This window comes from Macaca thibetana, chromosome 10, assembly GCF_024542745.1.
Source record: "Macaca thibetana thibetana isolate TM-01 chromosome 10, ASM2454274v1, whole genome shotgun sequence".
In the NCBI taxonomy this organism is placed as follows: domain Eukaryota; kingdom Metazoa; phylum Chordata; class Mammalia; order Primates; family Cercopithecidae; genus Macaca; species Macaca thibetana.
In genome coordinates, this window is record NC_065587.1 from 3122179 (window position 1) to 3150096 (window position 27918).

General features: G+C 47.3%; 2 long non-coding RNA genes across 2 annotated transcripts in view; both read right to left on the reverse strand.

Annotated features, from left to right (window-relative positions):
• Nucleotides 1–11252: 11252 nt before the first annotated feature.
• LOC126964007 (uncharacterized) overlaps nt 11253–27918 on the reverse strand; it is a 57110-nt gene continuing 40444 nt past the window's right edge. Inside the window, exons 2-4 of the long non-coding RNA XR_007729288.1 lie at nt 14508–14663; nt 13323–13547; nt 11253–12730 (exon numbers count right to left, since the gene is read on the reverse strand). This is a non-coding gene — a long non-coding RNA (uncharacterized LOC126964007). The remainder of the gene's footprint in view (nt 12731–13322; nt 13548–14507; nt 14664–27918) is intronic.
• On the reverse strand, nt 14936–20090 carry LOC126964010 (uncharacterized). The gene is made up of 3 exons (XR_007729291.1): nt 20032–20090; nt 17424–17565; nt 14936–15347 (listed from the first exon to the last, which is right to left on the reverse strand). It is a non-coding gene; the product is annotated as an uncharacterized LOC126964010 (long non-coding RNA).

Sequence of the window (27918 nt, forward strand, 5' to 3'; positions counted from 1 at the left end):
TGCCCGACAGTATGAGTGAATGTCACAGACATACTTGCCTCATTCAAGGGGTCTTGGATGGTCCTAGTGAACTACCTTCCCCAGGGGAGATGTCTCCCTTCAGTCTGGGTCAATTACCAGGTATTTCTTTCATAAAGGGAGTTTAAGCTATTCTTGTAAGGGTAAGGTTGGTTTTAAGCTTCAAGAAGTTTGCATATGTGCTGAGGAGACCTTGTCTCTAGGGCAACCAGATTTTTTAGGTCCTGTTGTCATGGAGACCCAGTAATTCCCCAGACCAGGATTGGAAGTCTCCAGACCAGGTTACAGCAGCTTGCTAAGTGATACGTAGTGCATCAGCCCCGAGAGATGTCAGAGTGGGCCGTCTGGCTGTCCTTAATCTTATAGCCACAGTCTGTATCTTAGAGTAGAGGCCTCCACCCCCAGGCCACAGAACGGTACTGGTCCACCTGAGCTCTGCCTCCTGTCAGATCAGCAATGGCATTAGATCCTCATAGGAATGTGACTCCTATTGTGAACTGTGCATGTGAGGGATCTAGGTTGTGTGCTCCTTATGAAAATCTAATACCTGATGATCTGGTCCTGTCTCCCATCACCCCTAGATGGAACCGCTGAGTTGCCAGAAAACAAGCTCAGGGCTCCCACTGATTCTATGTTATGATAAATTATAGAATGACTTCATTATATATTACAATGTAATAATAATAGAAATAAATGCACAACAAATGCAATGCACTTGAGTCATCCTGAAACCATCTCCCACCCTGGCCCTGGTCTCTGGCAAAATTATCTTCCATGAAACCAGTCCCTGGTGCCAGAAAGGTTGGGGACCACTGCCTTAGAACATGCTACAGTACACTATTATCTGAAAGAAGCCAGACTTGAAAGACTGCTAGCTGAGTGATACTATCTACACAAGTTTAGGGGAAAACATCTATGGTGATACAAGTAAAAATAGCAGAAACTGTTGGCAGGTAACGTCTAGGGCAGGCCGCAAGGGAGGCTTCTGGGTTAATATACTTCTGACTTGAGTTGGTAACATGAGTGTATCTTCTTTCCACAAATCACTCATTCATTCATTCATTCCAGCCCTACAATTTAATATTATTTTCCAACATTAAAAAAAAAAAGCTTATCTTAAGAGGAATAGCAAAATGTTACTAAGCTCACAAAGTATATTAAAATCCAGAGAATTAAAGATGCTTCATATTTGTTAGCTTAACTTATTAGATTTACAAGCACTGTTTAAATGCTTGGAAGGTCTGTTTGCTAGCCAGACAATTGAAATACCAAAAAAAAAAAAAAAAAAAAAAAAAAAAAAGATCAAATATATTACATATATTAATTCCATTTAAAATACTTGAGGGAATTTCATGGTCTAAGTTTATAAATAGGATCAAACATTAATCAAAGTTGAATTCAAAGAGATAAGGAAGTCATTTTTTAATGTGTGATTTTCATACATCAAATAATATTTTTTAAATGTAAGTTCCTAAGTAACCCTTGAATCATCTTTTCACTGGACAAAAGCCGTTATGCAGGGTATTGAAAGTGTCGTGGTGACACCATGCGATGCGGTCAACGCAATCCCTAGGATCAAATAAACAAGGAATGCCAGGTGTCATCATCGTGATAATTCTGTTTGCCCTTGCTGTGACTGTTGTCATTTGTCATGCCGTGTCAGTACAATCTGCAACACAGATTCTTTTCTGCTGGTGGTGTCTCTCAGCCACGCAATCCTACTTTCCCAACCCTGCAGTGTAGACAGATACCACAGAACCATCATGGTGCCCTGGGGCAGATGGATTTGTGATCAAGAGCTTCAAGGCCAACTCCGCCCTAAAGCCACCCTGATACCCTGGGGGTCAAGACGTGTGCTGTGGCAGAACTCGTGACTCTTGCACCCACAGTGCCTCTTTATCCCCCACCCCAGGGGAGGACGTGCTTCTGCAGACCCTCTGGGTCTGTGTGAACAAAAACATATGTGTGAGCATGGTCTCATGTAGAATCAGTTGTGTATACGGAAGCCCAGCATGTTCCTACCTTACGGGGAGTGTCACTGACCAAGGCAGCCCCCTGAAAGGAACTGGGGGCTGGGGCGAGTTGTCCCAGGGGCTGCAGCAGCTGCTTCCCCATCCACAACTCTAACAAACACCCGTGACTTTGGGTAATGAAACCAGGAGCTCAGTGGCCTCCCACAGTGGACAGTCTCTTCCCACTGAGTCCTGGAGGAGAGGGAAGTGCCTGATGCATCTCCATACCCCACAATCCCTGGTAACTGAGGAAGTAAAAAAAAAAAGAAGAAGAATTAAAGAGACATGGCTGTCAGTCAATGGGGTGTTGAAAACACTCAAATAAAATCAGTTCCATGTAGTGCAGTGGTAGAACCAGGGAGGATGCCCAAAATCCAGACACATGTTTTACATCAAGTTATTGCAGGAGCCTGAGTGAGAACATTAACCTCCCTGGCACCATTCTCTCCCCTGTGGTACAGGGGTTTCTCCTCGCTGCCCTCTTACGCCCGGGGTCACACGGGAGGTCACGTGATCAGGATGGTGAACCAGGAGTACCAGGCTCCTGCAGAGATGCCCTGGAAAGACCCCGGAACAGTCAAGGAAAGAAAGTCTGAGAGCACGTGTGTCAGCTGTTCATGCACTCACCAGCACCCTGCAAAGACGCCTCATTGTGCAGAGAGAACGCAGAGATGGCAGATCCAATGCAGAAGCCGATAGAACCAGGGACACCATGGAGGGCATCAGATGTGCTGCTGCCTCGGGGGAACAAGTCCCAGAGGGGGTGTCTCCAGGAGACCTCCCTCTGCCAGGTCTGGAGCAGAGGAGGGGCCAAGCCTTGACATGTATCTCTGATAAAGCAAGGACTGGAGCCTCCTTGCCCCTGATGAACTGTGGAGGCAGCTCTGAATGACTGGAAAGACAGGCTCCAACCCACTGCTCAGAAGGTCTGTGATGTGGAGAAAAAGATACATCACTGTGTTTCCATCACAACAGCAGAGCGAAACTACAATCCTTCCACCAATATACCGCTGATGGCCGAATCTTCACCCAAAAGGCCTTTTACTTTCGTTTTATGTACAACTCCATAAATACTTACTGAATATGGACAACATGCAGGATACCAGACCTATGTGCTTATTTGTAACTAAAAAGGTATTTTTACAGAAAATGCATAGGCCGCCCGGGATGAGTCAGGGTTTGCCAGAGGAACAGACCAGTGGGCTCTATATGGTAACATAGAAGAGATTTTCTAAGGGATGTGGAAATCTTCTCTTCTGTATTACTTTTTTTTCCCTTTGAGATGGAGTTTCACTCTTATTGACCAGGCTGGAATGTGATGGCATGATCTCAGTTCACTGCAACCTCCGTCTCCCAGGTTCAAACAATTCTCCTGCCTCAGCCTCCCAATTAGCTGGGATTACAGGCAAACACTATCACGCCTGACTAATTTTGTATTTTTAATAGAGACAGGGCTTCTCCATGTTGGTCAGGCTGGTCTCAAACTCCTGACCTCAGGTGATCAGCCCGCCTCAGCCTCCCAACGTGCTGGGATTACAGGTGTGTGCCACCGTACCCGGCCCTCTTCTGTATTACTATACAGAGCCCACTGGTCTGTTTCTCCCTTTCCAGCTCACAGGATCATGGAGGCTGAGAAGTCCCAGGATAAGCTGTCTGCAAGCTGGAGCCCCGGGAGAGCAGGTGGTGCACACTCAGTACTGGTCTGAAGGCACGAGTACTGGGTAGGGTGGGGGAGGATGGGGGCCAGGGCAGTAATGTGAGTCCTAGAGTCTGAGGCCTGAGAACAGGAGCACAGGTGTCCAAGGCAAGAGGAGACAAACGTCCCAGCCCAGAGAGGAAGAATGTGTCCTTTCTCTGCCTCCTTGTTCTACCAGGGCCCACAGTGGATTGGACGACAATGCCCGTCCACACTAGGGAGGGGTCTTCTTGACTCAATCTGTGGGTTCACATGTGCTCTCATTAAGAAACATCCTCTCAGACACACCCAGGAATAATGTTTCACCAGCTGTCTGGGCACCCCATGGCCCAGGCAAGTTGGCACATGAAATGAACCACACCACACACTCTGCCAGCCCAGGAATCTTCTCCACAAAAAGAGATTTGCCCTCCTAAGAAGGCTGCTCCAGGGCCTGGACCCCTCAAACTGGCTCCTGAACCCCGACACACAAGGAGAAAGCTTCTCATCAATGCAACCTCGGTGATGATAAAATTACAAATACCATGTTTATGTTTCTGGAGAAGGGAAATAGGCCGGCTAAGACTTGTGGACAAGAAGACCATGGACGAAATGTACAGAAACATGCAAGCATGGCTGTTCTGGGCAGGAATGCCGGGCTGGCTTTGCACGGCTCGTGAACCCTGATCTCATCCAAAGCTGCTCAGGACAGGAGGCTGGGTGGGACCTGGAAGTGGATGCAGCTGGAGGCCTCTCAACACTTCTCATGGGATTTCATATTGGACAGAAGAGCGTCTCTGTCTTTCTGAGCCATGCACTTTGTTCTCACACAGATGAGAAGACCTGTGAGTAGGGCTGTCGCTGCTCTCTCTTCTCTGACAAGTTCAATCGTGATATTTATTTGGAGTGATTAGCAGTGGAAGAACAGAGCTTCTCTCTTAGAATTAGTCTCCCAGGGTGGACATCCTAAGGTGGTGTTTTTTCTTGCTTTTTATTTTGTTTTGTTTTTAATTTTTAAAAAAGGAGCAAGATTGGCTTTTGCTATGGTGTCATTATGTCATGTTTCCTTCAATAGAATTGTAGGAAATAAGGACAAACCAGGACTCGGTGAACCTGGCCCTCTGGAAAGCCACTTTGAGGGGAAGGTTTGAGCTCCTTACACAGAAGTGGTTCCCAAGCCCCCCACTGCTGGGGCGACACTGGGTGTAGCGTGAAGCCTGGGTGAGCCGTGCACCATTTTGGCTGGACTGTTTCCCTCTCAGAGAATGCAATTGTTCATTTGCTCAGTGATATCAGCAAATGAGCAGCATCCCATGGGTGAAACCCTAAATGCCTGGCAAGGCCTCCAGCCCACCTTCTAGTAAGTGTGTGAGTCTCACGCTCAGCTCACAGGGTCACCACTCAGGAAGGCCAGGGACAGGGCCTGCAGGGCTCTCGAGCCCAGTGGAGCTGGGGAGGGAGGGAGGGATTGACAGAGAAGGAAGCTCAGTCACACAGCCAGGTGCCTCAAGCCACACAAGCATGGGGTGCACATGGCCAGCGATGTCCAAATCCAGGGGACCCTGCTGTCCTGGAAGTTGAAGAAAGCCACCAACAGGTTCTCCACTTACTCTCAGGGCCAGCCATCAATGGTCCTTAAAACTCCTTGACAGTAGGTCCTTTTATCCACCCCTTGCCAAGACCACAACCTCATTCCTTCTCCCACAACAGGGGCTTCAGCCCTCCTCCTGCCTCCCAAGCTCTCAGCCTGGCCCCTGGTTTTGGCAAGCCCTGATCTTCTACTTCAGTAAAGAGATGAAGGCATCAGACTCAGCTCCTTCCACCTCCTATTGTTTTTCCAACTCAGATCCACCGGTCTTGACCATCCAGGCCCATAGGGAAAAGCATCCTTAGCTGTTGTTTGCAGCAACCCTTTGTATAAACCATACCATCTTCCTGACCCCCTGTTCCTTATCTCTAAATATCAGAGACAACCACACTTACCACCCAGTGTGATCTCATCCCAGGTAAGTCCAAGGTAATTGGGGCCGAGGGCTGTTCTGAGGTTAAATAATGTAATCTCTATCAAGAATATGACAACACGAGGCTGCAGTGAGCTGTGATGGCACTGTCGCACTCCATCCTGGGTGACAGAGTAAGACTCTGTCTCGAAAAAAAGAGAGAGAATACGACAACAGCTCCTTTATCCGATAAACACAGAGTTACTGTATGACCAATTCTCCACTCCTAGGCATGTACATAGGAGACTTAAAAGCAGTGTTTAAATACATATTTGCATAGGAGTGTTCTAGGCAGTATTATTCATAATAGACAAAAAGTGGAAACAACTCAAGTGGTATATCACAAAATATGGTAAAATGTGGTATATTTATACAATGAAATACGGTAGTGTTCCTCCATAAAAAGGAATGAAGTTTTGTTTGCTTGTCTGTTCATTTGTCTAGACAGAGTCTTGCTCCGTCGCCCAGGCTGGAGTGAATGGCACGATCCTGGCTCACTGCAACCTCCAACTCCCAGGTTCAAGCAATTCTCCTGCCTCAACCTACTGAGTAGCTGGGACTACAGGTGTGTGCCACCATGCCTGGCTAATTTTTGTTTTTTTAGTAGAGACAGGTTTTCACCATGTTGGCCAGGCTGGTCTTGAACATCTGACTGCAAGTGATCTGCCTGCTTCAACATCCCAAAGTGCTGGGATTACAGGTGTGAGCCATCGCACCCAGCCAGGAATGAAGTCCTGACACAGGCTACAGTGTGGCTGAGCCTTGAGAACGTTATGCTCTGTAAAATAAGCCAGACACAAAAGGCCACATAGTGCCAGATTCCATTTACATGAAATGTCCAGAATAGGCAAATTCATGGAGATGAGAAGTAGATAGATGGTTACCAGGGGCTGGGGGACAAGGGAATGAGGGGTGATTGCAAATGGGTGTGGAACTCCTTTTTGTAGGGACATTATAATATCCTACGATTAGGTACTGTTCACGGTTGCCCACCATTGCCAACATACTTAATGCCTCTCGGCTCAGCCACTTTAAAATGACTAATACCATACATTTTATGTTTTGTATATTGTTAAAACAATTAAAAGGGAGGCCCTCAGACTAAGGGCACCCTAATGCCTTGAGTTCTTACATAAGCAAAATTAAACTTAAGGCCAGGTGTGGTGGCTCATGCCTATAATCCCAGCACTTTGGGAGGCCGAAGTCAATGGATTACTTGAGGCCAGGAGTTCATGACCACTATGGCCAACATGGTGAAATCCCACCTCTACTAAAAATACAAAAAAATTAGCCAGGCATGGTGGCAGGCACCTGTAATCCCAGCTACTCGGTAGGTTGAGGCAGGAGAATCACTTGAACCTGGGAAGCAGAGATTGCAGTGAGTCGAGATTGTGCCACTGAACTCCAGCCTGGGCAACAGAGTGAGACTGTCTCAAAAAAAAAAAAGAGAGAGAGAGAGAGAGAGAGAGAGAGAGAGAGAGAGAGAGAGAAAGAAAGAAAGAAAGAAAGAAAGAAAGAAAGAAAGAAAGAAAGAAAGAAAGAAAGAAAGAAAGAAAGAAAGAAAGAAGAGAAAAGAAAGAAAGAAAGAAAGAAAGAAAGAAAGAAAGAAAGAAAGAAAGAAAGAAAGAAAAGAAAGAAAGAAAGAAAGAAAGAAAGAAAGAAAGAAAGAAAGAAAGAAAGAAAGAAAAAGAAAGAAAGAAAGAAAGAAAGAAAGAAAGAAAGAAAGAAAGAAAGAAAGAAAGAAAAAAAGGAAGGAAGGAAGGAAGGAAGGAAGGAAGGAAGGAAGGAAGGAAGGAAGGAAGGAAGGAAGGAAGGAAGGAAGGAACTTAACTTCAACCAATCACAGGCAGCCAAGTAAGCATGAGTTCTATTACCAGGAATTCCCCTGGCTGGAGAGTTCAAATGAAAGGACTGCTCCACTTTAACCAATTAAATACTTTCTTTGCTCTGCTTCCACATTCACCCTATAAAAGCTTTTCCTCCAAGCCCCTCCAGCAGAACTCCCAACCAGCTGGGATCTGAAGCTGCCCTATTCATGAATAGCTTTCTGCTGACATAAACCCTTTAAAGTTTTAATGTGCCTAAGTTTATCTTTTAACAGTATCTTACCACAATTTTTTAAAAACAAAGCAATCTCTGGTGATTCAGCTCCTTTCTGCCCCTGTCCAAGGTCTCCCATTAAACACAGATTCTATGACATCCTCATTACTGGCTTCTCCTCGATCATTGTGGTGGGCAGAATACAGCCCTGCAAAGATGTTCATGTCCCAGTCCTTGACCTAGTCCACATCCCAGTCCATGTTCCAGTCTGTGTCCCAATTCCTGGAACCTGCAAACATGCCACCTTACATGGCAAAAGGAACTCTGCACGTGCAGTTAAGGAACTGGAGATGGGGGTTGATCTTGGGTTATCCGGGTGGGTCCAAGGTAATCAGGGTCCCTATACAAGGGAGGCAGGAGGGTCAGAGGGAGAGCTGTGTCCTTGGAGGCAGAAGTCAGTCTGAGAGAGATTGGAGGATGGCATGCTGCTGGCTTTGAGGATGAAGGGGACCATGAGCCAGGGAACACAGGCAACCTCTAGAAGTTGGAAAAGGCAATGAAATGGGTCCTCTTCCAGAGCCTCCAGAAGGAATGCAGCCCTGACCACCTATTTTGCATGTAAGTCTGTATAATTTTAAGTCACTAAGTTTCTGAAAATTTCTTGCAGCAGCAATAGACAGACAAGTCATACACTCTTCCAACATGTTTGGTCCCACCACTATTAGTCTATACTCTTCAGCCTTGACCCCGCCATCCACTCTATCTTTCATTCCCTCTCTCCCTCATCCTGACCAAAAAATTCCTAGGGTTGTTCTCCTGCCCTCACCTTCAGGGAAATCACCTTGGACCTTATGTGTGTGGACACAGCCACAGTTAAGCTGCATTTTGAACACGCTCGCAACAGAGAAGAATTCTTGCCTTTCCAATGGCTCCCAACAGGAGGGCCAAGGAACGGATGGTAATCGTGCTCCATTGCTGCAGAAGGCATTATGGAATCTTCCAATTAAAGGTATTTTAATTACTCCTAGTCCCACAGCCCCAGCTTGGTCTCCCAGCCTTCTGATAAGGATGTTACAGGAGTGTGAGAATGGGATTCGTCCCAAGATGAATTCTCTAAGGCCTACCTGAGCCGCTGTCTTTCCCTCTGGAATGCACTTTAATTACGCGCTGCTGGTCACAACACTTTACATCTGAGGAGGAAATTGTATAATCCCTTTAGTGACAATTAAAAGGAAGGATTTGTCTGTAGGTCATCAAGAGCATCTCAGAAACATTGCCTGGTTGTTCTCTCCTTTTCTCACTTTAATCCCGATATCTTGTTTCCTTGGGGCATCTTCTTTTATTACTTTCAAAACCTTATCAGAGAGGAAGAAAAACAATCAGAATACTTACACGATGGTTATCTTGCAGTGGTTGGAATCCATGTAAGGCCTCTCAGAAAACTTTACACCCAGAAGGGTCCTCGAAATAGAGAAGCGGCACCGATGCTCATGCCCCTGGCTTCTCCGGATCCTGAATCAGGAGGGCTATGCAGGCACAGATGGCTCTTTGGAAACTGGTTCTGTGATTGAGGGCTGACGTCCATCCAAGGGCAGGATCAGACAGGCAGATACCACGAGGACCACCTGGCACCCACCCCTCACTTCAAAATGGGATCTGAAACCCAGAGAAAAGGAGAACTGGGCCCAAGCTTCAGAGTCCAGGGCTCGGGATCTGTTGGCTCAGAGGGGCAGCCTCTGTGTGGAGATCTCAGTGTCCTTTTAAAAATTCATAAAGAAGGGAGGCTTGGAGAGAGAGAAAGAGCACACATAGGAAGACGATGTAACTACAAAAGTCAGTACTCAAAGGGGCTCAGGTGAAAGTGGAAAGCAGAACAAGGAGTGTTTGCCTGAATTCGGAATGAACATCATCCATCAGATGTGTATGCTCCAGAAGTTTGTAAAGTGCTTACCCACACACTGGGCACCTTTCTAGGGGGTCCCATGCCTCTCTCCTTGCCAGAGAGTATTCATAGTCATACCTCAGCGTCCCAGCACTAAATACAGACACTATGGGCAGCAGGTGCTCCATCAATGCATAGAAGGGCAAATCCATGATCTCAGTGAGCCCTTAGGGTTCCCCTGCCTCAGCTGCCTGTTTTGCAGAAGAGAAAAGGCCACTGTCACACAGGGAAGCTTCCAGTCTGTTCCAAATGCCTTCTCATGGACCTAACTGCCCAGCACGTTGAGCTGGATGGGACTCTGCCAGGGCTCAGTGAGGCATTTGATATGGTTAGGCTTTGCATCCCCACCCAAATCTCATCTTGAATTGTATCACCAGGTGTTGAAGGAGGAACCTAGTGGGAGGTGATTGGAAAATGGGGATGGTTTCCCCCATGCTGTTCTCCTGATAGTGAGTTCTCATGAGATCTGATGGTTTTATAAGTGTTTGGCAAGTTCCTCCTTCACTCACTCTTCTGTCTCCTGCTGCCATGTGAAGGAGGTGCCTTGCTTCCCCTTCCCCTTCCACCATGATTGTAAGATTTCTGAGGCCTCCCCAGCCTTGTGGAACTGTGAGTCAATTAAACCTCTTTCCTTAATAAATTACCCAGCCTCAGGTAGTATCTTTAGAGCCATGTGTGAACAGACTAATACAGCATTCTATATATTTTTTTCATCCTCTGAAAACCCCAGCACCTTCCATTGCCTTATTCGTATCAAGTATCAGGCATGAACTGGGCAGATGTCCAGATGGGTCATTCCAGCCCCTCCAAATGCTTCATCAAACTGAAGGTACAGACCTGGCCCTGAAAGGTCACATAATCTTGGACACCTTTTTAACCTCAATTCCTCCCCTGCAATGGACTGACAGTACCTGCATCTCAGGGCTTCTATGAGCTTTACCCAAGACAGCAAATTGGGCTCTGCTTGAAAACTGAGGTGTGGGATCATTAAAATTCTCTTTCTCCCTCGATGATGTGGCCCCTTCCCTCAAGGAGCTCAGTCCCTCAACATGCTGAGACAGTGACTCTGCAAAAAAAAAAAAAAAAAAACGTTGAGAAACCTGCGTTTGAAGCATCTATTGACTCTTGGGTGGGGAGAGGGAAGAAAAGTAATCTCGCCCAAAAGCTTCACCCCATTTAAGAACTATTTTGCAGGAGAGCACAAAACTCAGAGGTAGGCAACAAATACTGCATGATTCCACTTAGGTGAGGTCCCTAGAGGAGTCAAATTCACAAAGACAGAAAATAGAATGGTGGGTGCTAGGGGCTGTGGAGGAGAAGGGGAGTTAGTGTTTAATGGCTATCGAGTTTCAGTTTGGGAAGATAAAAAAGTTTGGAGATGGATGGTGGTGGTGGTTGTACGTGAAGGTACCAAATGCCACTGGATTGTATATTCAAAAACAGTTAAAATGGTAAAGTTTTTGTTATGCATATTGCACCATCAAAAAATGAATGAATAAATAAATAATGATAAACAGTGGCAGTAATTACACGATAAGAGCTACCACTTATGTAGGGTTTCTTGTGTGGCTTTTGGTTACCAACTCAATAAGTTCATGAGAGACAGTTAGGAAGCTGTTAGGAAGAGGAAGCAACACCAATGCGAAATGTGAGTATTTGTTAGCTAAGGCTACATAACAAATTACCACTGAGTGGTTATTTCCTTATGTTCTGGAGGCTGGTAAGTCCAAGATCAACATTCCAGCTGTGATTCCTGATGAGGACTCTCTTTCCAGCTTTCAGGTGGCAGCCTTCTCAATGTGTCCTCATGTGGCAGAGGGAGAGCTCTGATGTCCCTTCTTATAAGGATGCCAGTCTCATCAGGTTAAGGCCGTACCCTTAGGACCATGTTTAACCTTAATTATCTCCTTAAAGGCCCTATCTCCAAATGTAATCACATTGGAAGCTAGACTTTCAACATATAAATAGAGAGGAGTGAACTTTGTTCCTAACAGAAGGGAAAGACGGATTAGATATGGGTGGAGACAAAGACTGGCTCCACTTTGCCATGTCAGGGCTCAGGGAATACCGAGGCATTTGAGAAGCAGAAAAAATAAGGAGGGAAAGTGGTGTCTTGGGGGATGGGGGGCAATTATAAGCTTTCTTTCCTATGCTGAGTTTGAAATAAACCCAGGACAGTCAGTAAGACCATGCTGGAGCTTTGTATATATGCCAGGGCTGGACATGAAAATGGGGAGCCATAAATTCATGAGTTCACCCAACTTTGACTCTGTGCCTGAAGAGTAGCCCAGAAACAAAACAAGAGAGCTAAGCTCATCAGGCTTAGAGTCAAGGGAAAGGAGGGTCCCTGACTACAGCTGGGCAGGGATAAATCAGCAGAAGAACATTGAAAAATGGGAAGGAAGCATTTAGAAAGGAGGGTGGGGAACAAAGAGGGTGGCCCAGATGCTGTGAGCAAGTATGTGATGGCTGAAAAGAGACTGAGGCTGCACAGCTTATGTAACTTACCTGAAAAGATATATAACACTAAATGCTGGAGTCTTAAAAAAAAAAAAGTACTGGTCAGAGTTAAACAGGCAAGGAAGATTTTATCCAAGACTAGGGCAACCTGGGAGAGAGATTGAACTCAACTCAACTGAAACAAGAGGTGGGAGGTTTTTGAAGCTTTGGAATGAGCTAGGGGTAAAGTTTTGGAGGACACTGAGGGAAGATGGGCTGATGTGACAGGCTGTGTGTGTGTTTGCCCGTCGCCTCTCATCAACATCAGGCTCCCCTCCCTCAGGGACTGGGAGCCGGGAGCACCATCTTCCTGATGATCATGTTTTGAAGGAACCAATCCCAGGTCCTTGAGAAATACATTCCTGGGTTGTAGAAGGTTTCCATCTCAAAGGGCCAGAGAGAGACTTACAACCGCAATTTTTTCTGAAGCAATGCTCTGAGCAAAGGGAGGTCAGGTGCCTCGAGTCACGAAGAAGCCTGCCCAAGCAGCATCAGCCAAGCTGATGGGAACATTCAGGCCATCCTGGTCAAGTCCGAGAATCATCTGAAGGATGAAGAAATGGAAGCTATGAGAGGAAGAAGGAACTGTGCACCCCTGAGCACTTGTGGCTCTGTTTGCAGCGTTCTGGGGCACCAGCTCCTGAAGTCAGGAAGGAAGCTGCCGAGCAGCTACAAGGCTGAGCAGTGGGCCCAAGGGGCCCCCCTACACAGGCACAGAGAAGGGCCATGGGAGGGTTCCTGTCCTGTGCACCTGCACATTCAGCCCTGCAGCCACTGCACTAACTTCTCACCATCACAATCTCCATTGTACAGATGAGGAAACAGAAAAACAAACAACTTTCCCAAGGCTCCCAGAGCTAGAGCCATCTGCGTTTTCCTCATTCCTTTGCTGCCCTCTCTGGGAACATCACTCTTGCTTGGATCAAGGATGACCCAGTAAGGAGCAGCCCTCATAATAAGCCCACATGAAGGCCTTGTGCTCACAGGAGTCTGTGTGTAGCTGTTCACATCTGAAAGACTTTGAGATTTGATCCCAACTTTTTTGCCCTCTTCCTTTCTATGCAATTAAAATCAATACCATAAAGCCTCAACAGCACATAAGGAAGCAGGAAGCCCTCACCCGATGCCGAACCTACCTGGTGTCTTGTTTTTGGACTTCCAGTCTCGAGTTCGTGGTATTTTGCTATAGCTGCCCAAATTAAACCAAGACTGCCAGGGTCCTCTTGCCAGAGCCAGCAAGCACCTGGGTTTACAGGTGAGTGGGAAGAGAACCAGGAGGGCTGTCTGACGAATGTGTCCTCCAGGTCCAGGGCTGTGGGCTTAGAGAGGGGAAGCAAGCACCAGGCTTCTCCCAGGCTGCCCTGTGGGATAGAAAGGGTCATGGCAGCTGCCCCTTGGGGCAGGGGGAAGGTGGATTGGGCAGATCTGCCTTGCTTTGAGTCTCAGGCTCCAGGCATGGAGGGAAGAGGCCCCATTAGGGAGGAACTGGGCTTGCTTTCCTCATGAGGGTGAGAGCAGGACTGCTTGGTGCCCATCAGCAAGGGTGGCCCTTGACTTCCCTGCATCCAGAGTGCCATCAGGGCAGCCTGACTCAGCACTGCTGCACCGAGGGCCTCAGGTGAGGCTCTTCAGAGATGCTGGCAGGATCCGGGGGACACTGGGCTGCTTAGAATACATGGGCTGCCTTCCAAATCACGGAGATTTGAGTGGACAAGATGGCCAGGCTCCAGTCCAGTGCCAGACTGCATGCGTCTGAGAGGTGAATTGGCAGGCAGAAACACCGACGGATGGCGAGGGTGACCAGGAGCTGCCACTCAGAGCCCAGAATGCCCAGCAAGCCCTGTTCTGGAGGCTGTCGTGCCCCAGAGGCAGGAGTAGCCACTGGTCCCAGGACAAAGACTCCCTGAGAGCAAAGGCCTGGATAGGACAAGGTGGTAAGAAGGCCGCCCAGCCCCATGCACCTCGCTTGGTCTCCTGCCTGCCTGTCCCCTGACACTCTGTGGGTTCCAGCTCCACTTTATCTCCCACATGCCCACCATGTCCTGCTGAGCACACATCTGACCACTCAAGCCTGCTCAAACCAAGCATTGCGGCCAGAAGCCGCAGCCTCTGAAGTAGAGATGGTGGCTGCCTCCCCTGCCAGCTCTGAGTTTTCATCGATTCATTCTATAAATGGGAATCGATGCCTTTTATGGCCCTTCTCCCATCACTGCCTTTTCCGTAGCTTTGGCTTCAAGCCAGCGGCTATGTAACGTCTTCGTGATGCTGAGACTTGCCTGCATTAATATTCAAATGTTGTTGTAATTACCCCTGACACTTACTGAGTTGTGGCTGGGCCAAGCACTTCATATGTAGACTTCATTCGATCTTCGAGACTGACCTACGATGTATGCACGATGACGGGCCCATCCCCTGCACTCATCTTCAGATGAGGAAATCCAGCTCAGAGCAGGAAGAAGGGGCAGTCCCACAGCCACCTGCGAGAGGCAAAGGTGGGATGTGAATGTGAGACTGCAACTCCAGAGCCTGCCTCTGTTTTAAAAAGGTCATCCAAGACTTGCAGATAAGCAAAAGGAAGGCTTCTGACGCCACACGGGGATACTGTCTAGCAGCCCACACATGCAAGAGTTGGTTCTTTAGGGATGCTCCTTTCCTGCTACTGTTTCCTACTGCTTCGTTCCCAGACTCTGAAATTACTTGTCAAGCTGTGGATTTCTGCCTAGCAAACATGCAAATAACTTCTACCTGGTGAAGAAGATAACCCCACAGGTGATGACTCCATTGCCCCAGAGGACAGCGACCAGCTTTGCCTTTAACATAGCAACCCGATTTCAGTTCGCCTTCCTGGCTTAAGGTGTGAGCACCTGTTCCTCAAATTCTCCTTTGAATGGGTTCACTCGCCTGCCAGCTCCCTGTTCAGGGAGGTAAGTTAATCTTTGAGGAGTGTTCATTCCATGTTTGCAGGAGAGTCCTATTTTTAACTGTTCAGAGGGATGTTTTGATGGCTCTGAGCCCCGGCTCTGCTGGAAAGCCTGTCCCTCCTCAGAGGTCTGGCTGCAAAGTCCCTCCTCTTTAAGCTTTCTCAGTCCAGCTTTATCCTCCGACTGTTCCACCCAATGACACTCTTCCTTAACTGCACCCCCACCTCCATAAGGTGTGTACTGTAAAAGAAAAGAAAATATCAGGACCCTCTAAGTGTATTACACCAAGGGAGAGGTTAAGCCCTAAAGACTGAGTTATGTAGTATGTTTGCAATTCTGCTTCTTAGATTATAAATGAGGAGAGATGAATTATCTTCCTCATTACTCTTGTACCAGACCTTCCCCTTCCAATCCAAGACTTTGCTATGGATTCACTGCCTCCTTTATTGCCCTGTACCCAGCTCAGCCCAGATGGTGCTCAAGACCCCATGATCATTACATCTTCAGTGTAGAATGTTAATTATACCTTTTCTGAAAGAAAAAGACTAAGTCAACTAATCAGATTGTTGTAACTATACATTTAGCCTTATATAGAAAGATATTGAAATTCTGTTAGTCTTCCCTGAACTTTGTTTATATATGCAGTCCCAAACTTCTGCACTTTGGAATACTGACTTCCATTCTTTGGAATCTGTATTTCCTGGGTGGCTCATCCTCAACTTTGCAATTGAATGAACTCTCTTTAAACTAGATTCTGACCCTTTTGTTTACCTTAGGTTTACAGTGCTTATAGCACATGCACAGCCCGGCTTAACCCCACCCCCAGCCAACAATGGCTTCCAATTAGGTGACTTTCACTCATCTTCTTTCCTGGAGTCCCTGCAACCCCAATGGAGGATATATATATATATATATATATATATATATATATATATATATATATATATAGTTTCATGCCTTTCATTTCTACTCATATGCAATCACAGGGACAGCACACCTCTCTCGGCTTTTGGATGGATGAACAGATGGATGGATGTTGAATGTTGAATGGATGAATGGATGTGTGGATTGATAGATGAAATAGTAGATAGATGGATGTGATTGATGAACGAATGGATGGATGGATGGGTGTGTAGCTGGATGGATGGATGGATGAATGGATGGATGGATGGATGGATGGATGGATGGATGGATGGATGGTGAACAGATGATGGATGGCTGGATGGTGGAGAGATGGATGATGGGTGATACAGTGATGGACAGATGGATGGTTGGATGGACAGATGGGTTATGATAGATCAGAAGACATGCTTGGCCGTTCTAAAAAGCTGCAACTTAGCCTCTGAGTCCGTGAGTGACCTTGGGCAGACTACATCTTCTCTCTGGGCCTCAGTTTCCTGATCTATTAACTGTGGGAGCAGACTGGCTGATTCCAGAGGCTTCTCCCAGCTCTCAGCCTCTGATTGTATTATGTATACTATAAATTGATTCACAGAGAAACCTTTGAACGTCAAGACTCTCAATGACAGTAAGTTTAGAAAGAAAAAATATTAATGACGTGAAATTCGAAAACAAAACAAAAACTCTCCCATCACGATCAGAGTTCTGTTTGTCAGGAAGCTGCAGAAGCTGAAGCTGACAGGGTGGGATCATCCACCTGCTCAGTATTTATTCATGGGGTGAGCTCCAGCAGCAGGGGAAGCCTCCTCTCCACCAGTGCTGGCTGGGAGGGCTAGAAAACAGGGAAGTTTCAGGGCTGTTCAAGCAGAACTTGACCTTTTCACCTTCTCCTTCCCTGAAAGGAGGGCAGGTGGCCGGAGCCGGCTGGGCATCTGTGAGCAGGGGGCAGGGGTGCTGGGTCAAGAACAACTGGCCACCTGTCCCTGCAGATGATTGAAGAGAGATGAGCTAAGAGATTGGGTAATTTGACAGTTTTGACAGAGAAGGGAATTTCCCCTTTTCCTCAGCCTGGGAACTTGGCTTTCCAATACCTAGGCAGTGGCATTTATTCCCATTTCAATGCAGACTGATTTTCAGCTGCCAGGGACCCCTGCAGCTCTTTTCTATCGAATTTGCATTGCAATGATTGGAGACGGCAGGGGACTGGGAGCCAATTTTTTAGCTGTGAGCTTATCAATGCAGGAGTCTGCCCAAAGTTAACTTCATCTTGTCCCAGGAAAAGCACCTGCCTCCTACTCCACACCGAATCTGACACCTACTTCAAAATAAAAAGAAGAAAAGTTAATAAAAATCAGGTTCACTAGACTAAATACTTAACATCACTGTGGTGATAAAAAATGTGTAAGAATATCTCACGGAAGATGTACATGGAGCTCAGATTAAGAAATTCCATCCCTGAGAAACAGGCAGCTTTCTTCTTCAAAGCTTCTGTGTATCAAAGTCTCGTGTAGAGAGAGAGGAGTGGGTGGGAGATGGAAATTGGATTTTGAAGACTCGTCTAGGAAAACAGAAAAATGCCCTCCTAAGTGATAAGAAGTTCTCACAGAAACAGCAGCTTCCCGTTATCTGCAGTAACAGCAGGCCCTTGAAGGTCAGGACTGCAGAGTGCTGGGCCCAAGTTCTCACTGAATCTTGGGTGAAGAAACAGGCACGACAGAGTGGGGGACCAACCCATAGGGAGAGTGCTGGATGCAAACCCTGCCAGGGTGTTCATTTGCTGATGAGGCAATTCGGCTGAGTGGAGACACTTCCTGGATGTCAACTGATACTCAGAGCAAGAGGGAGATCAGTACATTCAATCCAAGAAGAGCAGCCAATGTGGGGAGCCCGGCCATCCTGGCTCCGGCAAGTAACCACACAAAGCTGTAGGCAGAGCTGTCCATGGAATCCGACTAACTCCAGACAGCCCAGCACTCTGTGCAAATGTATAATACAGCAAGTGAGAGACGGCCTCAGAGACAGGCCAGGTCTAGGTCCTGGGTCAGCCAGCCTCCAGTCAGGTGACCTTGGATGTACTTGAACTTCTTCTCCCCGGTTTTCTCATCAGTCATCACAGGTTATTAGCTCTCTACCAGGAGTGCTGCTGGGATTAACCTCTAAAAATACGCACAAAGGTGGGGCTCAGTGGCTCATGCCTGTAATCCCAGCACTTTGGGAGGCCAAGGCAGGTGGATCACCTGAGGTCAGGAGTTTGAGACCAGCCTGGCCAACATGGTGAAACCCTGTCTCTACTAAAAATACAAAAATCAGTCAGGTGTGGTGATGCATGCCTGTAATCCCAGCTACTCGGGAGGCTGAGGCAAGAGAATTGCTTGAATCTGGGAGGAGGAGGTTATAGTGAGCTGAGATTGCACCACTGCATTTCAGCCTGGGTGACAGAGCAAGACTCCATCATAAATAAATAAATAGTCCAGACGCGGTGGCTCACGCCTGTAATCCCAGCACGTTGGGAGGCTGAGGCAGGCGGATCCCAAGGTCAGGAGATCAAGAACGTCTTGGTCAACACGGTGAAACCCCGTCTCTACCAAAAAGACAAAAATTCTTTTGGTGCATGGTGGTGCGCGCCTGAAATCCCAGCTACTCTGGAGGCTGAGGCAGGAGAATTGTTTGAACCCGGGAGACGGAGGTTGTGGTGAGCCGAGATAGTGACACTGCACTCCAGCCTGGTCAATGAGTGAAACTCCGTCTCAAAAAAAAAAAAAAAAAAAAGAAAAAATAGATAAATAAAATAAGCATAAAGCATGTAGAACACCTACCACGTTTGTGAAAGAAGACAAGCCCCGGGTCACCTGCTTGCTCACGCCCTAAATCCAGGAGACACGAGCAGGCCATGGCAGGAGGGGCCCACAGGGTAGCTTCTGCCCCTGGAATGGAGCCACAGAAGGTCTGGAGGCTTAGGGGCACGGGGCTCTCCAGGCCGTGCTTGCACCTACTCACACTGACATGGAGGGGCCTGCTGGGAGGGGAACCCTAGCTAGTCTCAGAAGGGAGAAGAGGGGACATGCACTGCCCCAGCTGCCTCCGGCAGCCACACCAAGCACAGAAGGCCGTTGATGCTCCACAGATGCGGCAAAGCTTGCAGGTCCCACCCAGACACACCCTTCCCAACTTCATACAATCTCAATCAAAATCTTATCAGACTATTTCTACAACCTGACAGAAGATTACTCAAATTTACCTGGAAAAATAAATTGCCAAGAACAGCCAATAGATACTGAAAAAAAAAAAACAAAAAAAGTGGGGGAAGGGATGGAGAATAACGGAAAAGAGATTTCCATGTCAAACATGAGGTTATATTATCATTCAAAACAATTGTGACAAAGTAGTGGTGGGTGGGACAAGGATGCATACAGATAGGAATAAATCTCCCAGAACCAGATCTAAGTAAATGTAGAATTTCAAGGGAGGGAGATGGTTTATTTGATAAACAGCAAGGAAAATTTGATGCTTAAACATTTCAATAGAAATGAAATCCAAGTTTTACTCATAGTGCACACCAAAATTACTAGAAGGTTAAAATTCTGATAGCAAAAATAAAATAAAATAAAATCATGAAACTTAAATAGAACAAAGCATAGAACACTACTGACCTCATCTCAAAGGAAGCAAAGTCTTCAGGAGCAAAATAGAAAGAATAGCAAATACATTTGTAGGAAAAGTTTGTATCTCAAACTGCATAAAGGTAAAAATAAATAAATAAATTTTACTAGAAAATTAACACTAACAGAATTCAGAGAAAAAAAAACAAAAACAAAAATTTCATCACAATATGTGACAATGTCCTTTATACATAAACTGCTCTTAAAAAAAAAAAAAAAAAAAGCTCCAAGAAAATAAAACAATAGCCCAAATTGAAAAACGGGCAAGGAGGATTAGCTGGTAATTCATCAAAGGAAAAGGAAAAAGTACCAAAGAAAACATGTAAAACAGTAGCTTCAAGAGTAATCGAATGCATGCTACTTACCACAATGAACTATTGCATTTTTATTTTCTTGATAAGGATCACTTAGCTTAAATGAAGCTTCTAGAACCACCATGAGAGCAGCCTGTGAAGGAAAAACCAAACAGCAGAGAAATGGTCCTGCTGGAATGGAGCTGTTACTACCAGCCAGCCCTATTACCGTTTGATGATGGAATATACTTCATCCTAAATGACTGTGTGATGCTTATCTGAAATCCAGATTTAACTACTGTTTGATGACGGAATATACTTCATCCTAAATGACTGTGTGATGCTTATCTGAAATCCAGATGTAACTGGGCACCCTTTATTTCATCTGGTAAGCCTACGCATGAGGCTTCTGGATGATATCCAACCAATGGGGTCCTCCTCTGTCTTCCAGGAAGGGGGGTGAAGCACTTCCGTGACCCAGCTTTCAGGGGAGCAAGACGCTTTGCAGCATCTGCCCGGACATCCCCTGCAGACTCCCAGAATCCCATGCCTTCCCTATCAGGGTCCCGACCCAGGGGAAAGAGACTCTTGAAGTCTGATACTCTTGTCGTCTCTCAAGTCCTCCCTTTTCACAACCACGTCGGGCCTGATCTCCAGCTCATTCTACCGCAGACGCGAGGGATTCCTTTAAAGAGGGCCCCTGACTCCGGTGTTGCCTTAATTGGTGATTGATCAACCTGAGTCTGTCATTGTCTCTCTTCCGAACACAGTTCTTTCACTTTCTATTTCTCGGTTCTGGGAAAATGGCAGAGGTATGACACGAGCCAGTATAAACCTGCTTCCGATCTCTGTTCACACAGGTGGAAGTTGTCACAACTGACAGCTCCCAAGCACTAGGGATGAAGGATTCCCCACCTCCCCGAGCAGTGGGGCCCCCGTGGCCAGACAGCCCGAGAGGGAGACCAACTCCAGAATCCCGTCCTCAAAGTGTGCACCCTGGGAGGCAACTTCTGCAAACTGAGGGCGATTTGTCAGCAAAGAGGCACAGACATGGGCTGTTTGCAAACCTCCTAATCCCAGCAGCATGGGGGGTGAGTGGACGGCCTGGCAAAAAGGTCTGTGTGTCCATCACAGCGTCTTCCACAGCCACTGAGTGAACAGAGGTGAAGATGATCGCGACGACATGACGGGGGCCCCATACATCATCATTAATTACGATCTTCAAAGTCAGGCTTGATTTTTCTCAAGTGGGAGGGGGTGTCATGGCATTGCTATGGCATAAACCTTTATGTCCCCCCCGCAAATTCATGTGTTAAAATCCCAATCCCCAGTGTGATGGTATTAGGAAGTGGCCTTTGGAAGATGATGAGGGCGTGAGAGCGGAGCCCTCATAAATGGCATCAGTGCCTTCATAAAAAGAGGCCTGAGAGAGAGACCCTTCCCCTTCCCACCATGTGAGGGCACAGTGGGAAGGCCCTGTCTCTGAACCAGGAGGCCTCACCAGACACTGCACCTGTGGGTGCCTTGACCTCGGGCTTCCTGCCTCCAGAACTAGGGGAGATGCATTTCTAGGCTGCTTTGTTGCGGCAGCCCAAACGGACTAAGATGAAGATCCACTGAGAAGCCTCGTGCATTTGTATGTTCACCTTCTGAGCATTCACAGAACAAACTCCAGATTCAACCCTTGGAACATCTTAGAAAACCTGGTGACAACCTCCTGGTACCAAGGTCTTCCTCAACCATGCAGAAGTCAAGAGTTCCTCATCGTGCTGGATCTTTTTTTTTTTTGAGATGGAGTCTTGCTCTGTCCCCCAGGCTGGAGTGCAGTGGCGCGATCTTGGCTCACTGCAAGCTCTGCCTCTCAGGTTCACGCCATTCTCCTGCCTCAGCCTCCTGAATAGCTGGGACTACAGGCGCCGCCACCACGCCCGGCTAATTTTTTGTACTTTTAGTAGAGATGGGGTTTCACCATGTTAGCCAGGATGGTCTCGATCTCCTGACCTCATGATCTCCCAAAGTGCTGGGATTACAGGCATGAGCCACCGCGCCCACTCCCCGCTTTTTTTAAAATTTAATTTAATTTATGTTTATTTCCCTTTAAGTTCTGGGATACATATGCAGAATGTTCAGGCACGTTACATAGGTATACATGTGCCGTGGAGGTTTGCGGCACCTATCAACCCGTCATCTAGGTTTTAAGCCCCACATGCATTAGGTGTTTGTCCTAGTGCTCTCCCTCCCCTTGCCCCACAACCCCCAACAGGCCCTGGTGTGTGTTGTTCCCCTCCCTGTGTTCATGTGTTTTCATTGTTCAACTTCCACGTGTGAACGGGAACATGCAGTGTTTGGTTTCCTGTTCCTGTGTTAGTTTGCTGAGAATGATGGCTTCCAGCTTCATCCATGTCCCTGCAAAGGACATGGTCTCATTCTTTTCTGTGGATACTTTTTGCAGATGCTGGAAGCTGAAAACCACGCTGCCCAGACCCTCTTGCTAGCAGGCTTTTGGAATTCTGCCAAGTTGATGCTCATGTGAGATTCTGAAAGCAGACAGGAACACCATGATTTTCCCGGGTGGAGGCAGATGTGTGGCTAGAGGAGAAGCCTGGAATCTGCGCAGATTCAGGACAAGCTTCTGCGAATTCCCTGCTAGGTGCTAAGGGGAGCTGCCGTCACAGGTGCCAGTTTCCCTGCAATGCCTGCACTCCCTGAACTGCCGGGAGCCCGCAGTTCCTCCTCCTGGACTTTAGCCCTCAGCCCTGCAGATGGTTCGAAAAACACCTGATTTCGGCCGGGTGCGGTGGCTCACACCTGTAATCCCAGCACTTTGGGAGGCCAAGGCGGGTGGATCACGAGGTCAGGAGATGGAGACCATCCTGGCTAACACGGTGAAACTCCGTCTCTATTAAAAAATACAAAAAATTAGTCGGGCGTAGTGGCGGGCACCTGTAGTCCCAGCTACCCTGGAGGCTGAGGCAGGAGAATGGCATGAACCCAGGAGGCAGGGCTTGCAGTGAGCCGAGATCACGCCACTGCACTCCAGCCTGGGCGACAGAGCGAGACTCCGTCTCAAAAAAAAGAAAAAGAAAAAGAAAAACCGCTGATTTCCAGAATTAAGCACTCTTCTCAAAAAACTTCAAGTCGTTTGTTTTTCTTACCCGACCCTGACAAATACAACCCCCAACACTTCTCTCCATTCCCCCCAAAACAATAACGACCTTTAAGACGGGTTATGAATTAAGAATCTTTGGCCAAACTAACTATGGGGATGCCAGTGATGTCTAAATAAGGTGGGTACATCCAAGGGTGTCCAGCCTCAAGCCAGAAGGCAGCAATCATCTGTGAAAAATGGAACATCCAACCAAGGGGGACGAGGCACTCCGTGTCCAACCAAGGGGGACGTGGCCCTCTGTGTCCAACCAAGGGGGATGTGGCCCTTCATGTATTGGCTTCAGGGTCACACCCTAGCATGGTTTCTTGAAGAGGTCATCCCTTTTAGAATTTTGAGGGGGTCTTGAAATTAATAATCATATGATCATAAGCATCACAAACAATGTAAGATGATCACCCCGGCTGTGGCCAGTTCATACCTTCTGACCACGGCTACTTACAGCGACCCTGAACCATCCAGGCCCACACCATCATACAGGGGCTGGCACACAGGGCACACCCTTGGAGCCTGTCGCTGCCTCAACTTCAGCTCTGTGATGACATGTAAGTGCCAGCGTTGCTGCCTGGTCAGACACCCTCAAGCCTGAATGCTCCTGAGCTGTGTGCAGAGAAAGCAAGCGCTCAGGCAGCACGACTGCTATGGCTGGCTTGGAAGGCACACTAGGTCCCCAGAGACACTGTGACACTGTGGGATATCACCCAGTGGCTGGGAGCCCAGGCATCCTCTGTGTCCTTCCCGGGCCTGGTGTGCCACCCACGGTGGGGACATGCTAGCCATGCCGGGCACAGGCCTGTCTGGCAAGTGGCAGTGCAGCCACAAAGCCGCTTCTGCTGTCCATGCCTAGAGGTGGCCTCCATGTGTAAATGACCCCATGCAACTCCAAGGACAGGAACAAAGAGGGGCCAGAAGACGGAACAGGTTCTCCACAACGGGAAAGCGTCTTCTCCATCAGGCTCCGTTACAGACTTGGACTCAACTGGCCAGGCAGAAGGAACTGCTTAATGCAGGGCACCCAACACCACCTGGCAGAGCCCCTAACTCTAGTGGTGGTCAGAGGCGAGATCTGCAGACACGAATGAAGCTGTTGTGTCAGCATCATGAGACCCCCTAATACTTTAAAACCCAGGTAATTATAAAATGTGTAGGGTGTGGTGGCTAATCCCAGCACTTTGGGAGCCCAAGGTGGGTGGATCACCTGAGGGCAGGAGTTCAAGAACAGCCTGGCCAGTGTGGCAAAACCATGTCTCTACTAAAAATACAAAAATGAGCTGGGCTTGGTGGCACATGCCTGTAATCCCAGCCACTTGGGAGGGTGAGGTAACAGAATCGCTTGAACCCTGGAGGCAGAGGTTTCAGTAAGCCAACATCATGCCTCTGCATTCCAGCCTGGGTGACAGGGTGAAACTCTGTCTCAAAAACAAACAAACAAAAAAAGATGTGTAATATAAAAGTGTCCAGCGTTTAAAAAGAGCAGGACATTGCATCAGGTCGCAGCTGAGACTGGGTGGTCTGAGGATGACACAAAGGATTTAAGCAGGTGGCAGGTGCTGTGGGCTGTCCCTTGGGGTCTCTGTGGATAACCCACCCCCAGCACTGACCTGTGAGTCTCTAGCACCCAGGAGCTGGTGGCATCCAGAGGCCATTATGTATTTAGACAGTAGCATCCGTGGAATCCTTGCACATGTCGGCTGTGTATCCTTGGAAAAGTCTTGGTGCCTTGCTGGACACTGGAAGGGGTCTCAGATATAAGATTTGGACTATTGCTGTAAGAGGCATACTGTACTTTCAGAACCTGTGGAAATAGGCCAGAGTGTTGTTCTTGGGTGGGGAGATGCCTACGCTGCTACTCTAATGACTCCAAGGGCCATAAGCTCCCTTCCCCTGTCATAACCCTAATCAATGATGCCTGCAGCTCTTCACGTATTCCCTTCATATATACAAAGGGTGCAGCAGGAGACAGGGCTCCTGGTGCAGTTGGACGTCTCTGGTCCATTTGTACTTGCCATTGTGATTGACTTGATGACTTTGCCTGCTTCCTAGATTATAAGATTCTCCTGACTGTTGGAACCACGCTTTGATATTTTTTTTTTTAAGACGAAGTTTTGCTCTTGTTGCCCAGACTAGAGTGCAATGATGCCATCTCGGCTCACTGCAACTTCTGCCTCCCGGGTTCAAGCGATTCTCCTGCCTTAGCCTCCTGAGTAGCTGGGATTACAGGCATGTGCCATCACGCCGACTAATTTTGTATTTTTAGTAGAGACAGGGTTTCTCCATGTTGGTCAGGCTGGTCTCGAACTCCCAACCTCAGTTGATCCGCCAGCCTCCACCTCCCAAAGTGCTGGGATTACAGATATGAGCCACTGCACCTGGCCATGTTTTGAAATTCATTTAGTGTACACCACCATTATCCAACGCCATCACCACAACCATCACCATCACCACCACTATCATCAGAATCAGAATCATCAGAATCATTGATTTTTACCTTGAGTTTTTCTGCCTTCCAGCATTCTGTTTCCTTCCTGTAAAGTCGCCTTAGACAAATGACACCTTCACTGAGAACAGGAGTTTGTTGTAACCTGCACTCTTTCAGGCCACCAAGGTCAAAGCCCACTGCTCCTACATTCTCCGTGTCTAACCAGCCATCAGCCATGGTGCCGGCTTTTCTTTTATCCTTATCTCTGTGTTTCTCTCTTTCCTACGACTTCCGCCACATTTGTTTTGTATTTGTTTTTGTCTTTTTTTTTTTTTTTTTTGAGATGAAGTTTCACTCTTGTTGCCAAAGCTGGAGTGCAATGGTGTAATCTTGGCTCACCGCAACTTCTGCCTCCCAGGTTCAAGCGATTCTCCTGCCTCAGCCTCCCAAGTAGCCTCCCAAGTAGTAACTACAGATGCCTGCCACCACATCCAGCTAATTTTTTGTATTTTTAGTAGGGATGGGGTTTCACCACGTTGGCCAGACTGGTCTCAAGCTCCTGACCTCAGGTAATCCACCCACCTCGGCCTCTCAAAGTGCTGGGATTACAGGCATGAGCCACCGCGCCTGGCTTGTTTTTGTCTTTATGTGAACACTCTGTTCCACATGGGATTTGAAGTCCGAGCCCATAGTTTGACCAGCTCATGCCTTGATCTTCCTGACCTTCTCTCCTCAGAGACACTGCTTGTTTTGCCACTGTCTGGGCCCTCCTATGTTCCTTCCCCTCTGGGACCAAGAAAGGCAACAGAAAAACTTCAATGACTTCTGCTGTCTCTGGGAAGAAGGATCTGACCTGCGAGAGTCCACATCATATCATTAGTTGTCCCTAATCTGCATTCCCAGCATAACTAACCTTCTGCCCATCCACACCTGAGGACCTCATAGCACACAGGACTGGGCCACATCCTGATATGGTTTGGCTGTGTGTGTCCCCAGCCAAATCTCACCTTGAATTGTAATAATCTCCATGTGTCAAGGGTGGGGCCAGGTGGAGATAATTGAATCACGGGGCTGGTTTCCCCCATACTGTTCTCGTAGTAGTGAATAAGTCTCAGGAGATCCGATGGCTTTATAAATGGGAGTTCCCCTGCACACGCTCCTTGCCTGCCACCATGTAAGATGTTCCTTCGCTCCTCCTTTGCCTTCTGCCACGGTTGTGAGGCCACACCAGCCATGTGAAACTGTGAGTCCGTTAAATCTCTTTTCTTTATAAATTACCCAGTTTCAAGTATGTCTTTATTAGCAGCATGAAAACAGACTAATATAGGTCCTAAGGAGATCAGCTACCCTCCCAGACCAGTTCCTCCAGGACCACTTTCCGCAGATACAGTTTATTTAAATGCTGTTCCCTCTTCAAGCGTGGCTTGGAACATTTCATCTTGCACACAGTGGGTACACGCCTTGGGACATGCCTGACCAGATTTGAGGGCCAGTTGTACCATTCAAGAACTAGGTGACTCCAGTGAAGTAATGAACCTTTCTATGCTAAAGTGTCATCACCTGGAAAATAAGACTTACCATAGAACCAACAACAACAAGTTTCAGAGGTTGTTGTACAGAAACCTCTGTTACTTTAAAAAGCTTTGACATATTCCTCTCATGAAATTAGCCTTTATTTGATCAATGGTACAGGAGTGGCCTTGGGTTTTGTTATAATGAATTCCTAGACCACCAGTGGCTGAATTATTCTCAGCCTCCCGCCGACCACCTGGAATAGGTGTTGTTTATTTTTCACACTGTGGAGCTATTGACCCTGAACATTCTAAAGAGTTCCCTAAGGGCAAGAAGCCATGCATTGCATGGCCTCCATCATCATTCCTCACAAAACTTCACACATATTAGGAGGCATAAATATTAGGTCTCTAGTTCATCATCTATCATGGAGGCCCACCCTGGAGACGGCAGAGAGAACACCTGGGTGTGTATTTTGGGATATTTGAGGTGGAGTATCCCTGAGCAAGAGTCTCAGGAAATCATGTTGATGACTGGTGTTTTCTCCTGAACTTTATGGTCTCCATAGTTGATTACGAAAGAAAAACAAACTAATTAACCTTTTGAAAACATTCCTCTAATCAATGACATATTTTATGGTTTCATTGGCTATGGGCCCAAACTCAACAGGTGATCATATTTAATTCCTTGCATACCAATTTATAAAGGATACTTTATGGCCACCTGTTCACGAGCAGTGTAAAGTAGGATTCCCACTGCAGGGTAATCACTTTTTATATTGAAACAACATTAGGACATCCCAAAATATCACAGAGCCCTTGACGTCCTGTGATGAATGGGAGGTCTGCTTATGGCTTAGAAT